Consider the following 15,276-nt stretch of genomic DNA (forward strand, 5'->3'; position numbering starts at 1 on the left):
ATGACCGTCGCGTAAGTTTGGGTTGCGACGACTTCTGGCCTCAGGGTGATAACGACCGTTGAGGACTTTGGAGGGCTCAGTTTACCCTTGCGTTTAGCCGGCGTAGCCTTAGCAGGTGCGCAGGCTGAGTTAGGAGCCTTGGGCTTAGTGGACTTAGCCGTCTTGGCTTTAGCCTTCCTCCCAATTACCTTTGACCAGGCGGGTGGGGTTGGTGGGGCTGGAGCGTGGTCTCAGTGGCTTCAGCCTCACGTGGCTCTGCACTACGTGTGGAGACGCTGCACTCTGTCTGCGGCGCAGCGGTAGGCTTAGTGGTCTTAGTTCCTGCCGCCGAGCGAGTCTTTGCTGGACGCGCAGGCGAAGGGCCCGCTGATGGCTCATCGGGAGAGCGGCGGGTAACTGCTCCTTTCTTTTTATCAGCCGCGAGTGGCGGCCTCAAAATGGGCTCCTGTGGGAGTCGCTTTTCCAGCTGCTCGAGGCGGTCATTTACCATCCCCCCGATGGATATAAAGAGATCCCTCTTTAAGGTCTCAAGCATCTCGCCGAGTGCCGGGGAGCTCTGGGGATCCATGCCCAGATCGGGCTGACCCACTGGTGCAGGGGATTTTTCCCTTGCAGAGAACGCGAACCGGAGGGCCTTGACCTCCGCTCTTAAGGCGGCCATCTCCTGTCGCATCCTCCTGTTGTCTGCCCGGAGCCTTTGGGCTTCCTCGTCAATCGTCATTGCCTGTAGGGCGTCCATGGCTGCGCGGATTTCTTTGGTAGCCCGGTTTATTTCACCCTTCACGCCGCCCTTGAGGTTGTTGGACTTCTGAGTCTCGCACGTTATCGAGGAGACCGCACTCCTGGCCCTGTCGATGAGCTCGTCTTTTGTTGGGCCATATTCGCCATCGGCATTCATGGTCACTTTAGCCCTATTGATAGGACTCCGTTCTCGCACACCTTCATCTACTCTTTCAGCCCGAGCCCTTCCCACTTTGTTGTTACTGCAGACTCAGTCTCAGGCTCCACTGCGACAGCCTTCAACGAGGGCTCTCCTTCTTCCTCTTCCCGTGAGTCCACCTGATCATGGGGCCGCTTTGATACGGCTCCGGCTACCTTCCAAGGCTCCACTAAGGCCTCCAAAACTCTGTCACTATCGTCTGAATCAGTGTCCATTAGAAGCTCATTAACCTTTTCCTCCTCCGTTGGCTTAGGCAGAACAATCTAAGCCGGTAAGCCTGTCCTTCTCTCTTCCTTCCTCTCTCTTCCTCTCCTTGCGGGCCTTCTAGCCCTCTAATATTACTATTCTTTCTAATTTTATTTATTTCCATATTTGATCCCACGAGTATGGGGGAAATATTCAGTCCATCCGGGTGGTGCCCCCTGCACCCAGATAAGCCAAAGCGTAACTCGCCAAAGGGTGTCGGCCGGTACCCTGACGGGGGTCGCACTAGAGACTGAACTACCCATCAGCCATGCATCCCCTCGCGGTGCGCCGCCGCTTGGGATTCGGGGTGATTTTTATAGAGGTTTTCTTCCTCGCAGTCCGGCCGGTTAAGGACCTCGACCTCGACCAAAAAGTCCCGGTCAATGCGCGACAGCGACCAACGAGGACCGTCCTCTCGCAAGGGGGTTGGACCGCTCGGGAGAACCGAACTTGCGGAGATGTCGAACCTCAAGTATCTGTGGTCCGACAACGTCTCCACGTTCTCCAGCACCTTCCAGCCCCGAACACGGCGCGCCAGGGCAGCATCTGCGAAAGTGACGTCCACAATGGAGCCGCCCTGTTGCCGCACGCATGTGTTTACCGATCCTCGGTTTAAGACCGTGAGGCCAGTCGCCATCGCCCATTCCTCCAGCTCTCGTCCACGCGGATCCGTCGCTGGACACCCCCATGCCACAGATTTTGCATTGAGGTCCCCAGCGACAAGAACGCGGCCGGAGCGTCTTCTGCTTATCAGGACGCCGACTTCAGCAAGAAACTGTTCGAAGTCAGCGAGACTTTTATTAGGCGAGAAGTACACTCCGACTACCATAACGTCGTCAACGAAAGCCGAGACGTATACCCGACCTCGCACTACGTTATCGAAGGCTGGAGAGCCCACTATGGACCGGGACGTTATGGCAACCACTCCTTCCGTATCTCCCACCCAATTATCCCCAGAAGGGACGCGATAGGGCTCAGCTACCACGGCTACGTGAATCAACCACTCCGCCATGCTCTGGAAGAGGAGGTCCTGAGCTCTGGCGCAGTGGTTGATATTCGCCTGGAGGAGGTTCAGGTCCATTATTAGTCTTCGGCCATTGGAACCTCCTCAGTCCCCTGCTGCGTTTCCGCTTGCTGAGGTGAGCAAGAAGACTGCTCAGTAGCCTGGCCTGCCTTCCCTCTCTTCTTCTTGCCCGCAGATGGGGATACGCAGGACTTGCTGCCCACGCGATGCTTCGCCGTTCTGCCATCCGCTGCACAGACCACGCAATGTGGTGTAGCGGAGCATTCACGGGCCTTATGACCCGGTCGGCCGCAGCGATAGCACAAACCACTGCGGTCGACCCCTGCCTTGCACTGGGCACCCATGTGCCCCGGTGCCAGGCACCGATAGCACATCAGGGGCCGGGCGTCCAGCAACTTTACTTGGGCCGACACCCATCCCACGAGGAGCCTTCCTCCTGCTACTACCTTCTTGGCAGCTGCAACGGGACAGTGCACTAACACTGCCCCTAGCCCGTCGTAGCCACTGACAACTTCGCCAGAACGCACTTGCTCGACGGGACATCCTCCTACCGTTGCCACCGCTGCGATAACCTCGGCGCTGGTGACGGAGTCGTCCAGGCCTGTGATCCGCAGGTCAACAGACTTCGTAGGTCTAGAGACCCGAACGACCTCGTCACTCAAGACCTCTCTGAGCTTTCTAGCCAAGGAGTCCGCCTTCTCAGCACTGGAGGCCCCGGGGAATTCGAACAGGCGGCCTCCTGTAGCTGCCTTTCGGAGTCGGACTCCTTGTGCGCCAATGTCTGCTGCATTTATTCTCGCCTTCGCAGCGGCAATAACTTTTGCATAAGTCGCGCCCCTTTCTTCCGCCCCCGGTTGCAGCGTTAAGATGACTGCTGATGACCGAGGTGTGCGGAGTTTGCTGGCGCGACTTTTCGCATCAGGTCGCTTCTTGGGACCTACTTTCGTCCATTCCGACGACTGGCTCTTCCCCTGGTGTGGGCCAGCCTCCTGATTCCCGTTCTTTTTCTTCTTCTTCTTTTTCTTCTTCTCCGCGGAAGGTGGAGTAGAAGAGGAAGTAGAAGGGTCTGTCGTCATCCGTGCCCGTGGCTGACTCCACGAGGACCCAGCTGGGCGATGAGGTGGTGCCGAGGGCGCCTGCCCTGCGAGCCTGCTGTGTTCAGATCGGGCGGGCCCCTTAGGCGCGCTTTCAGTAGGCGGTTTTGCGGTGCCTGGAGATCCCGATGCCGCGGCAGCATATGTGCGCCCGTCTCGCCTTTTGTCGGTCGCCAAAGGCGGCCGGAGGTTCCTCTCTGGGAGGAGTCTGTCCTCTAGTGACTCCAGGCGGGCATTCAACATTCCTCCGACCTGGACCATCACCGTACGACAAATCTCCTCCAATGAAGGCGCAGCTGGGGTAACCCCAGGGCGGCCAGTTTTGCCTTGTTGAGGAGGACGCATTGCAGGGGGCGCCTCCTCTGTCTTGTCCGGGGAAGAGTGAGCGGAACCCTGCTTCCGCATACCCTCCATCTCTGTCCGTAATTGGGCCAGCTCTCTGCGGAGGCTAGCCATCTCGGCTTGCAGGCGTGTGTTGTCCGCCTGCAGTCGCCGCGTCTCATCCGAAACGGTGCGCGACCCGAGGGCTTCTACAGTCTCCTTGATGGAAGCCGCAGCGTCTTTCAGGTCACGCACGTAGGTGCCCTTCAAGTGGGCAGACTTAGTGGCCACCTTTCTAATAAGGTCCAAGTCTTCCCAGACCTGGTCCTGCAGTCGGGCTGCGGTCTTTTCATCCACACGTTGCCCGAATGGAGATGACACTTCTTTGCGCGCCTCCCGCCGAAAACGGGCGACGGCGGCCTCCTTGAGGAGGTCATCCTCCGCCTTTTGTTTGGCCTGGGCTTTCGCCTCGGCTCTTTTTTCCATATTAAGGGCCTCCCTGGCCTTGCCAATGCCGACATAACGCCCATGGGTAGGTGGACGCCCTCTACCTCTTACAGGGACTGGTGTCCCCGGCCTTTCCTCGTCAGTCGACATATCATCGCCTTCACTGAGGCGTGGGCGCTTCACTCCTGTCATATCGGACACTGAAAACGCTACCGACGAGCCTGAGCCCGATCTGGGCCTGCTCTCGACGGTTATAAGGCTGCAGTCGGATTCCGACGCCGCCTCTTCAGTTCCGCTCCTCTTCCTCCCCCCTTCTCCTACATCCATCCAAAATTTCCCCCCCAATTCTAACTCTTCCTCCTTACGCATTTCTCTCTCGTGCCTCTGTGCTAAAACTTCGCACCTCTCTAAGGCCACTACCAATTCTTTCCCCCCTTGCACGTTTCCATCTATCCCTAAACCCCCCACAATCTTCTCCTCTTCCTTACGAATGGTGGCCCCCCCGTATACATGGGGCCGATGCGCCACTAGCGACGCACCAAGGGATTCCCCCTCGCGGGGACCCTCCCGGGTAGATTTATTTCCAGTTCGTACTTCCATTTTGTTTTTTAGGCCTTATGGGGACCCTTCCCAGACACCCTAGTGGCTGCACTCCCAGCAACCATGCATCCCATCGGCGGGCATCAAACCTTAGGATTGGGGTAATTTTTTATAGAGGTTGTCTTCCTCGCAGCCCCACGCTCAGTGCGCGGGACCCCCGGTTCCGCTCAGTGCGGATTACGGGTTGCCCGACGGTGGCCGAAGCCAGCGCTCACCGGCCATGAAGACCGGAGAGCCCACCGCGCTGGGCGTTCCCACCCACACCGGTGATTTTTTTACCGAGGTTGTCCTTCCTCGCGGCCTGTAAGGCCCCACCCTCAGTGGCAGCGCACAGAAGCGCCCCACCCTCAGTGGCAGCGCACAGAAGCGCCCCACCCCGCCTCGTGCTAGTTTTGGTTCGCGCCGGGTTTCCCCGGTACCCCCCATATCTGGGAGGCATTCCCCTATCCACCACCCGGGGACGCGCCCGATGGGGGACTAGCAACCCCACACGGGAACCTAACCTTTTTTTTTTTTTTTTTTTTTTTTTTTTTGGCGTGGTGGAAAAGCTTTATGACTACCCCCGTCCCTTGGGCGGGACGGAGGTTATGTGGGACTCCCCCCTCTGGGGTATACCCGAACTAAAAACCACCACGGCATGTCCCTCTCGTTGGCTTTGCTAGACGCCCGGGGAACCCGTTGTATACTTCCCAGGCGTCTGCCAACTGCCCCAGCCGAATGCCGGGGCTCCCGCGCTAAAAAGGAGGGGATCGGGACAGCGTGATCCCCCCCTTAGACAGTGAGGAGACTAGTATAGTGGCGGGTAGCTAGCCCAATAGCTACCCGCCGCCTCCCAAGGGAAGCTGGCGAGCGGCAAATTGCCGCCGTCTTCTTCCCCCCCGTCTACGCCGAAGCGGATGTGCGTCTGGATCTTCTTCGCGCACCCGCTCCGCAGCCTCCTTCTGCAAGATGACCTCTTCGCAGAAATCGGCCACAGCGTCCCAAGACGCTTCGCTGCTCAGCATGGCAAGCACAACGCTGGGCAGCGAGAGGTCCCCGCCGATTGCCGCCACCAGAGTGCGGCGCTGTGTGTCCCATTTACTGCATTCTTCTAGGGTGTGCTGAGCCGTGTCATCCACAGCGCCACACTCATGACACGTCGGAGTTGGTTCCCTTCTCGCGACTCGGTACAGATAATGGCCAAAGCAGCCATGGCTGGTTAATACCTGCACCAGTCGGTATGATAGCACCCCATGCTTGCGACGGGACCACAGACCCAGTACCGGGCGAATGGCCTCTATGGTGCGTTTTCCATAGAGGGCATCCGCCAGACTCGATTTCCAGCGGTCCCGCATCCTCCGTGCCGCCATCCTCTGTGCCCGCCCGATAACTTCGATGGCCGGTGGCCCCCCTCTTGCCCGACTCTCCGCTCTGATGCGGTAAGTCTCAGCGAGCACTCCTGCTTCCAACTCCCACGGGGGGGTGCCAGCTAACACGCAGGCAGCCGCGAACGCAACGGTCGTGTATGCCCGGCATATTCTGTTTGCCACTACCCGTTGCGGCCTCCGCAGAAGGGCCCTGGTTGGCGCACGGAGTGCATCGAACCAAATGGGGGCTCCATACGTTGCCATACTTTTTACCACCCCCGCGAACAGGCGACGGCAAGGGGCTCCAGGCCCCCCCACGTTTGGGAGTAGTCGGCCCAGCGAAGCAGCTGCACCCACTACTCTAGGGGCGAGGCGGCGGAAGTGTTCCTCAAAGTTCCACTTGCGGTCCAAAACAAGGCCCAGATATTTCATGTGGGCCCTGATTTGGACAACTTCCCCCGACACCGTAATGCTTGCGTGTGCCGGGGGTCGCCAGCCCGTTCCCCCGAATAGGACGGCCTCCGTCTTTGGAAGGGCAACTTTGAGCCCCAACATGCCAATTCGGGTGACCATCAGCTCTTCTCGGCTTCCGGCTGCAGTGTGAGCACGACAGCCGAAGAACGAGGCGGGCGAAGTTTAGGCCCTGATTTTGCAGTCCCCGGCCCCCCTCCCCGCTGCGTCTTTTGCGGCTGCGACTGCGAGCCACCCTTGTCTTTCTTCTTTGCCCTCTTCTGGCTGACCTTCTGCCATTGCGCCTCCTTGGGTGCAGAAAGGTCAGTAGGGCGTTTTACCGCCGCTGGCTGACTTGCAGGGCGAGCAGGTGGCGTCTCCGTAGCGTGGCGCCCTTCTTCAGCAGGCTGGCTTGGGCCTGGCACGCGTGTGGCGTCCGCATACGATGCGGGCTGCCTTGTCGCCTTCCTCTTGTCAGCCGCCAGTGGTGGCCGGATCCGTTTCTCTGGAAGGAGCCTGTCCTCCAGTGCTGCTAGACGAGCATTCAGCATCGTCCCGACCTGGGTCAACACCGTCCGACAGACCTCTTCCATCACTGAAGGTAGCGAATTGGGCACTTCAGTTCTCGCCTTGGATTGAGCGAGCTGCGGGTCAGGGCGCAGCCCCTCTGTCGTATCCGGGGGAGAGGACGCGGGACCCTGCTTCCGCGACTTCTCCAAGTCACTCCTTAAGGTGGCCAACTCCTTTCGCAGGCTGGCCATTTCAGCTTGCAGACGTGCATTGTCCGCCTGCAGTTGCCGTGTCTCATCCGATATGGTGCGTGAACTCAAGACCTCAACCGCCTCTTTGATGGAGGATGCCGCGTTCTTGAGTTCGCGCACAAATGTCCCCTTCAAATTTGTGGACTTGGTGGCGATCGACGATATCAGCGCCACTTCATCCAGCGCTCTTTTTTGGATTTGGGCCGCTTACATATCGTCGGTCATTGGCCCAATCTCGCGTTCAATAGACCGCTGCTTTTCGCGGCGGAATCTAGACGTTAGTGAGGTCCTCAACAGGTCCTGCTCAACCTGCAAGCGCATTTCTTCCTTCTTAGCCCTGTTGAGGGCCTCCCTGGCCTTAGCTAGCCCAACGTATTTACCCGTAGTGGGTGGTCTGCCTCTCCCTCTAGTGGGTGACGACGCATCTTTCATTTCCTCATCCGAGGACATTGAGAGTTGTACGTCGAACTCCCCAAGTCGCGGCCTCTTCGGCCCCTTCCACAGACGGCCTGAAGCTGCGCCAGACGCATTGCCAGAAGACTCAGACTCCGATCTGGGCCTGGTCTCTACTGTTATGAGGCTGCAGTCTGACATAGCCTCGTCCGACATCTCCGTCCTCACGGACGAATCGTCCTTCTTTCCCTCTCTGTCCTTCCTCATTTCCCTCTCGTGCTTCTCTGCTAAAACTTCGCACCTCTCTAAAGCAATGATAACTTCTTTCCCCCCTTGCACATTTCCAACTTTCCCTACGCCCCCCACAATCTTCTCCTCTCCCTCACGACTGGTGGCCCCCCCGTATACATGGGGCCGATGCGCCACTAGTGACGCACCAAGGGATTCCCCCTCGCGGGGACCCTCCCGGGTAGATTTTTTGCCATGTCGTAGTTCCATTTTGTTTATGGGCCTTATGGGGACCCTCCCCAGACACCCTAGTGGCTGCACTCCCAGCAACCATGCATCCCATCGGCGGGCATCAACCTTAGGATTGGGGTAGTTTTTTATAGAGGTTGTCTTCCTCGCAGCCCCACGCTCAGTGCGCGGGACCCCCGGTTCCGCTCAGTGCGGATTACGGGTTGCCCGACGGTGGCCGAAGCCAGCGCTCACCGGCCATGAAGACCGGAGAGCCCGCCGCGCAGGGCGTTTCCACCCACACCGGTGATTTTTTACTGAGGTTGTCCTTCCTCGCGGCCTATAAGGCCCCGCCCTCAGTGGCAGCGCACAGAAGCGCCCCACCCTCAGTGGCAGCGCACAAAAGCGCCCCACCCCTAGTGCTAGTTTTGGTTCGGTGTTCAAACACTTCGCCTGGTGACTGGGTTACGGGAACGCTTTCGCACACGACCGCGACCCAGCCAGCGGCGTCCGCTAAAGCGGACCCTTCTCCGGGCCATGGCCCTGACCACAGCCGGCAGGGAGAGGTCTTGTCCCACTACCGCCACGAGTTCACCGCCCAGCTCGGGCAATCGGCAAGCGTATGTTGCGCCGTGTCCACAGCGCAGCCACACTCGTGCACTCCTCGGTAGGTTCCCTACCGGCAATCTTGCACAGGTACTTTCCGAAACAACAGTGTCCTGAAAGCACCTGCGCAAGGTGGAAGGTCATCACCCCGTGTCTTCTCTCCACCCACTGCTGAAGCACGGGGCGAATCCCGTCAATAGTCCGCAGACCAGGCGGGCTTTAGATCCGTCGGTTATAAGCGGATAGCTGTAGTCCGTCCATTTTGATAACAAAACCGTTGGGAACTTAGACAACACGGCCGACATGATATTCATGTTTTTTAGGTACTCATCTTCACCGATAGCGAGGACTGCTGCGACGAAATTTTGAACTTTAACGGAAAACTTGACTATATCCTTATGATATTCCTGTGCCATTGCTGGAAGCTTCTGGACATCTTGTACTATTCTAGTGATAATAATATCGGGGTTACCAAATTGTAGCTCCAGTGCTGACATTACTATGTCCGGTGTGGTGGCGCTAATCAGCAGCGCCGTGACGGCTTCCTTTGCTGGTCCGCGGAGGTAACTACGTAGCCTCCACAGATTCTCCCTGGGGCTAAAGCTACATACTTTTGTGGACTCGTCGTAAGCTTGCTTAAAATAAAGCGAGTCCATGGGGTCGCCCTCAAACGTTGGTAGATCCTTCTGTGTGCTAATACGGCTTAAAAACTTATGTGTTTGTGCATGTGGTGCGTTGTGCTTAGCAATAGTTGCCATTTCTTTGAGTGCGCTAGCCAGCATGTGTACAGTCCCATCAGTGCCACCGCCTATAGCGGCGGGCGGGCACAGCTCGCCTAAATCTGAACCATCCTGCTGGACGGGCTGTGCTGACTGCTCGTGCTGACTGTGCTCTAACCATTTCTCTACAGAACTATTATGATTGCTACGCACCTCATGCTCCTCCGGTAGTGGACTGTATGCTTCCTCATCTAGTGCTGCCATATCAGCTTGCAACCTTTTCTCAATTAGCTGCATCTCAATACGCGCTTTCGCCTCCGCTGCCTCTAGTTCCAGCCGTGTCTTTCTTGCTCGGATGGATGCTGAACTTGACTTTCTCGACGTGCCATTGCGTGTAGAAGCCCTACTCGGTGCCACTGCGTGGCCGCTAGTGCTCTTAACACTAGTAGCTGGTTCTACTTCATCGAAAAGCCTTTTTCTAAGCTCCTCCTTTAGGGGTACCTGCTTTTTCACCTGCTTACATGTGTGCTGGCTCTGCTCCTGCTCCTCAACTAGGTCCTGTTTCTTCACAGTGTTCACCATATTTGGCGGTGGAGTTTGGAACATACCTTGCGATCCGGCTCGAAGGACCACTTGTAGGGGCCAGGGCAAGTGAAAACACAGGGTTTCTTTAAGTGACTTGGCTGACAGAACGTGTGTAGCGGTTGGCAAAGTTTAAACGATGCGGCTGCGGTCGGTTGCGGTGAACGTCTACAATTTGAACCGCCGCGGACGTCAGAATAACGGTTTGCCGCCCCCGCCACCTACGTTCCGTTTTTAGCACATTATTTATTAAAACCATAGACAATCATTTATTTCAGCTTAAATTATATAATATTAATTATTTATAATTTATTAATTAATAATTAACAAGAGGGCTTTTTGCGTCGCTAACACCCTCCTTCACCTTCGGAACCCTGCTCTTCCCCTCCTTCACCTTCGGAACCCTGCTCTTCCCGTCCTTCACCTTCGGAACCCTGCTCTTCCCCTCCTTCACCTTCGGACCCCTGCTCTTCCCGTCCTTCACCTTCGGAACCCTGCTCTTCCCCTCCTTCACCTTCGGAACCCTGCTCTTCCCCTCCTTCACCTTCGGACCCCTGCTCTTCCCGTCCTTCACCTTCGGAACCCTGCTCTTCCCGTCCTTTACCTTCGGAACCCTGCTCTTCCCCTCCTTCACCTTCGGAACCCTGCTCTTCCCCTCCTTCACCTTCGGACCCCTGCTCTTCCCGTCCTTTACCTTCGGAACCCTGCTCTTCCCCTCCTTCACCTTCGGAACCCTGCTCTTCCCCTCCTTCACCTTCGGACCCCTGCTCTTCCCCTCCTTCACCTTCGGACCCCTGCTCTTCCCCTCCTTCACCTTCGGACCCCTGCTCTTCCCCTCCTTCACCTTCGGACCCCTGCTCTTCCCCTCCTTCACCTTCGGACCCCTGCTCTTCCCCTCCTTCACCTTCAGCCCCCTGCTCTTCCCCTCCTTCACCTTCGGACCCCTGCTCTTCCCCTCGTTCACCTTCGGACCCCTGCTCTTCCCCTCCTTCACCTTCGGACCCCTGCTCTTCCCCTCCTTCACCTTCGGACCCCTGCTATTCCCCTCCTTCACCTTCGGACCCCTGCTCTTCCCCTCCTTCACCTTCGGACCTTCCCCTCCTTCACCTTCGGAACCCTGCTCTTCCCCTCCTTCACCTTCGGACCCCTGCTCTTCCCCTCCTTCACCTTCGGACCCCTGCTCTTCCCCTCCTTCACCTTCGGACCCCTGCTCTTCCCCTCCTTCACCTTCGGACCCCTGCTCTTCCCCTCCTTCACCTTCGGACCCCTGCTCTTCCCGTCCTTTACCTTCGGAACCCTGCTCTTCCCCTCCTTCACCTTCGGAACCCTGCTCTTCCCCTCCTTCACCTTCGGACCCCTGCTCTTCCCCTCCTTCACCTTCGGACCCCTGCTCTTCCCCTCCTTCACCTTCGGACCCCTGCTCTTCCCCTCCTTCACCTTCGGACCCCTGCTCTTCCCCTCCTTCACCTTCGGACCCCTGCTCTTCCCCTCCTTCACCTTCAGCCCCCTGCTATTCCCCTCCTTCACCTTCGGACCCCTGCTCTTCCCGTCCTTCACCTTCGGACCCCTGCTCTTCCCGTCCTTCACCTTCGGAACCCTGCTCTTCCCGTCCTTCACCTTCTAAACCCTGCTCTTCCCCTCCTTCACCTTCGGAACCCTGCTCTTCCCCTCCTTCACCTTCGGACCCCTGCTCTTCCCCTCCTTCACCTTCGGACCCCTGCTCTTCCCCTCCTTCACCTTCGGAACCCTGCTCTTCCCGTCCTTCACCTTCGGAACCCTGCTCTTCCCCTCCTTCACCTTCGGACCCCTGCTCTTCCCCTCCTTCACCTTCGGACCCCTGCTCTTCCCCTCCTTCACCTTCGGAACCCTGCTCTTCCCGTCCTTCACCTTCGGACCCTGCTCTTCCCCTCCTTCACCTTCGGAACCCTGCTCTTCCCCTCCTTCACCTTCGGACCCCTGCTCTTCCCCTCCTTCACCTTCGGACCCCTGCTCTTCCCCTCCTTCACCTTCGGAACCCTGCTCTTCCCGTCCTTCACCTTCGGAACCCTGCTCTTCCCCTCTTTCACCTTCGGACCCCTGCTCTTCCCCTCCTTCACCTTCGGAACCCTGCTCTTCCCCTCCTTCACCTTCGGACCCCTGCTCTTCCCCTCCTTCACCTTCGGACCCCTCCTCTTCCCGTCCTTCACCTTCGGACCCCTGCTCTTCCCGTCCTTCACCTTCGGAACCCTGCTCTTCCCGTCCTTCACCTTCTGAACCCTGCTCTTCCCCTCCTTCACCTTCGGAACCCTGCTCTTCCCCTCCTTCACCTTCGGACCCCTGCTCTTCCCCTCCTTCACCTTCGGACCCCTGCTCTTCCCCTCCTTCACCTTCGGACCCCTGCTCTTCCCCTCCTTCACCTTCGGAACCCTGCTCTTCCCCTCCTTCACCTTCGGACCCCTGCTCTTCCCCTCCTTCACCTTCGGACCCCTGCTCTTCCCCTCCTTCACCTTCGGACCCCTGCTCTTCCCGTCCTTCACCTTCGGAACCCTGCTCTTCCCGTCCTTCACCTTCTGAACCCTGCTCTTCCCCTCCTTCACCTTCGGAACCCTGCTCTTCCCCTCCTTCACCTTCGGACCCCTGCTCTTCCCCTCCTTCACCTTCGGACCCCTGCTCTTTCCCTCCTTCACCTTCGGACCCCTCCTCATCCCGTCCTCCACCTTCGGACCCCTGCTCTTCCCCTCCTTCACCTTCGGAACCCTGCTCTTCCCGTCCTTCACCTTCGGACCCCTGCTCTTCCCGTCCTTCACCTTCGGAACCCTGTGTAATGAAACGACCAGCTGCTTGATTGTGACTGTTTATTCGTAAAACGTTTTCCGTCTACCCACATATAATTTTCTAAGTTAACTTAAATACACAACATCTTTCCCCTTAAATAAACTAAAGATAATAGTTATGCTACTTAAATTACCACCACTATATTATGACAATATCACTATATTACCAAATAAGACATGTTTCCCTTGATTATTACATAACTAATACATTATTTTTTTTTAAAAAACAATGCCAGCTGATCGCGAGCTCTGTTTGCAGCCTTTCGAGTTCGTTCGGTGCCACTGGGCGAGCTACTTGCCGACCTAGAGTTAGCCTCGCCGTAAACCAGAGGCTCCTCAGTTCCACTAATATTACCCTCAGCGTCGCCGTACATACTGACACGATCAGCACTATCATCACCTTCCTCCTTCTCTCCAAAAGAAGGAAGAGGTGACTGGCCTCCCGTAGGATGTTCGGCTCGAATAAGATGACGCCGATTGCGTCTATATTTTCTACCTGAGCTATCGATAACAAAATAAGAACGCGGCTGTCGTGCCGAAGCATGCACTATCATACGACGTCTAGTACTACCGTCTAGTACTACTACCGGTTCACCAGCATTTAATTCGGGTAAATCACGCGACTGCCTATCATAGTAAAGTTTAGCACGTAAACGATTGTTATTTATATTGATATAATCGGAATTATTGTTTCTTTCTGGCATCAATTTATTTATATGCACCGGGAGTCTTGTATTTAATCGTCTACCCATTAACAACTGAGCCGGTGAACTAACTCCGTCACGCGGAGTCGACCTGAAATTAAGCAAACCGAGATAAAAATCTGATCCGGTCATGATTGACTTTTTTATAATATTTTTCACAGTCTGTACCGCCCTTTCACTAAGCCCGTTCGCCTGTGCATAATTAGGCGATGTGGTGGTGTGTCTGAAACACCAGTCAACACTAAACTGACGAAATTCTTTGGAGGAATAGGCAGGACCGTTGTCAGTTATGAGCTCATCAACTATTCCGTGCCTTGCGAACTGCTCTTTCATGGCTAATATAACCGCCCTGGATCCTGCGTTAGATATAGGACTGACTTCTATGAAATTTGAGAAATAGTCTACTAGTATTAAAAAGTATTTTTGACGAAACAGGAATATATCCGAGCCAACCTTTCTCCACGGCAGATTAGGTATTGAATGAGAAATCATCGATTCTCTCGCTGGCCTAGCGGCGTGTTCAGCACACGCAGCACACGTGCGTACCTTTTGCTCCACGTCGCGAGACATACCATTCCAAAACATGACGTCACGCGCGCGCCGCTTACATCGGTCTATACCGAGGTGGCCTTCGTGTACACGCTCCAGCATAACACCCCGCAGTTTACGCGGTATGAATACCAGGTTATCCTTAAATAAGACACCCCCTATATATTCAAATGACGTTCTGTATGACCAATGTGCCCGGACTAAATGATCTGCATCGTATCTATAACGCGGCCATCCAAATAAAACATAATTAACTAAAATTTTACATTCTGGATCCGTACCTGTCGCGTTACGAACGCTTTGTATTTTACTGTCACTAAATGGTACATTGTTAATAATAAAACACGCCTGCGCGTCAATTTCAGACGAAAGTTTATCATCCATAGGTTCCTCCAGGGCCGCCCGAGACAATGTGTCAGCAAGGTACATATATTTCCCCGGTTTGTAAATTACATTGAAAGTGTAACACTGAATACGCAACATCATACGCTGCAAGCGCGCTGGAACCCCATCTAAAGATTTTTTGAAAAGAGTTTCTAGCGGCTTATGATCGGTTTCTATCGTGTCGTCCGACCTCCCGTATACGTACTGATGAAACCTTTCTAATGCAAAGACTATCGCCAGCAACTCTTTTTCTATTTGAGCATATCGAGTCTGCGTCTCTGAAAGCGTCACCGACGCAAACTCCACCGGGCGGCCGGCCTGCAGCAACGCTGCGCCGAGTGCGCTGGCGCTGGCGTCCACTGTCAGCAGCACGGGCTCATCGGCCGAGTACAGAGCCAGGACCGGCGCGCGGCACAGCGCTTCCTTCAGCGCTGACACTGCAGCCGCATGGTTGCTATCCCAATACCACTCTATACCTTTTCGTAAAAGGCTTCTAAGGGGACTTGCGATATTAGCATAGTCCGCAATAAACTTCGACAAATAATTCGTCATGCCCAAAAATCTCTCCAACGATCCTCTGTCGCACGGACAGGGCATATCTTTTATTGCTAGCAATTTATTTTTATCAATTTGCATGCCCTTCTCACTAAACGTATGTCCTAAGTACGTAACTTGCTGCACGTGAAACTCACATTTCTCCCGATTGAACCTAATACCTACTTCACGAGCCCTATCTAATAATCTCCTTAATCTTATATCGTGCTCTTCAATAGTGCTCCCGTAAACTATAATATCGTCAATAAACGATTCTACTCCTTCTAGATCCTCTAGAATTTGGCGG

The sequence above is a fragment of the Pararge aegeria genome, chromosome 25 (assembly GCF_905163445.1).
Source record: "Pararge aegeria chromosome 25, ilParAegt1.1, whole genome shotgun sequence".
Lineage (NCBI taxonomy): Eukaryota > Metazoa > Arthropoda > Insecta > Lepidoptera > Nymphalidae > Pararge > Pararge aegeria.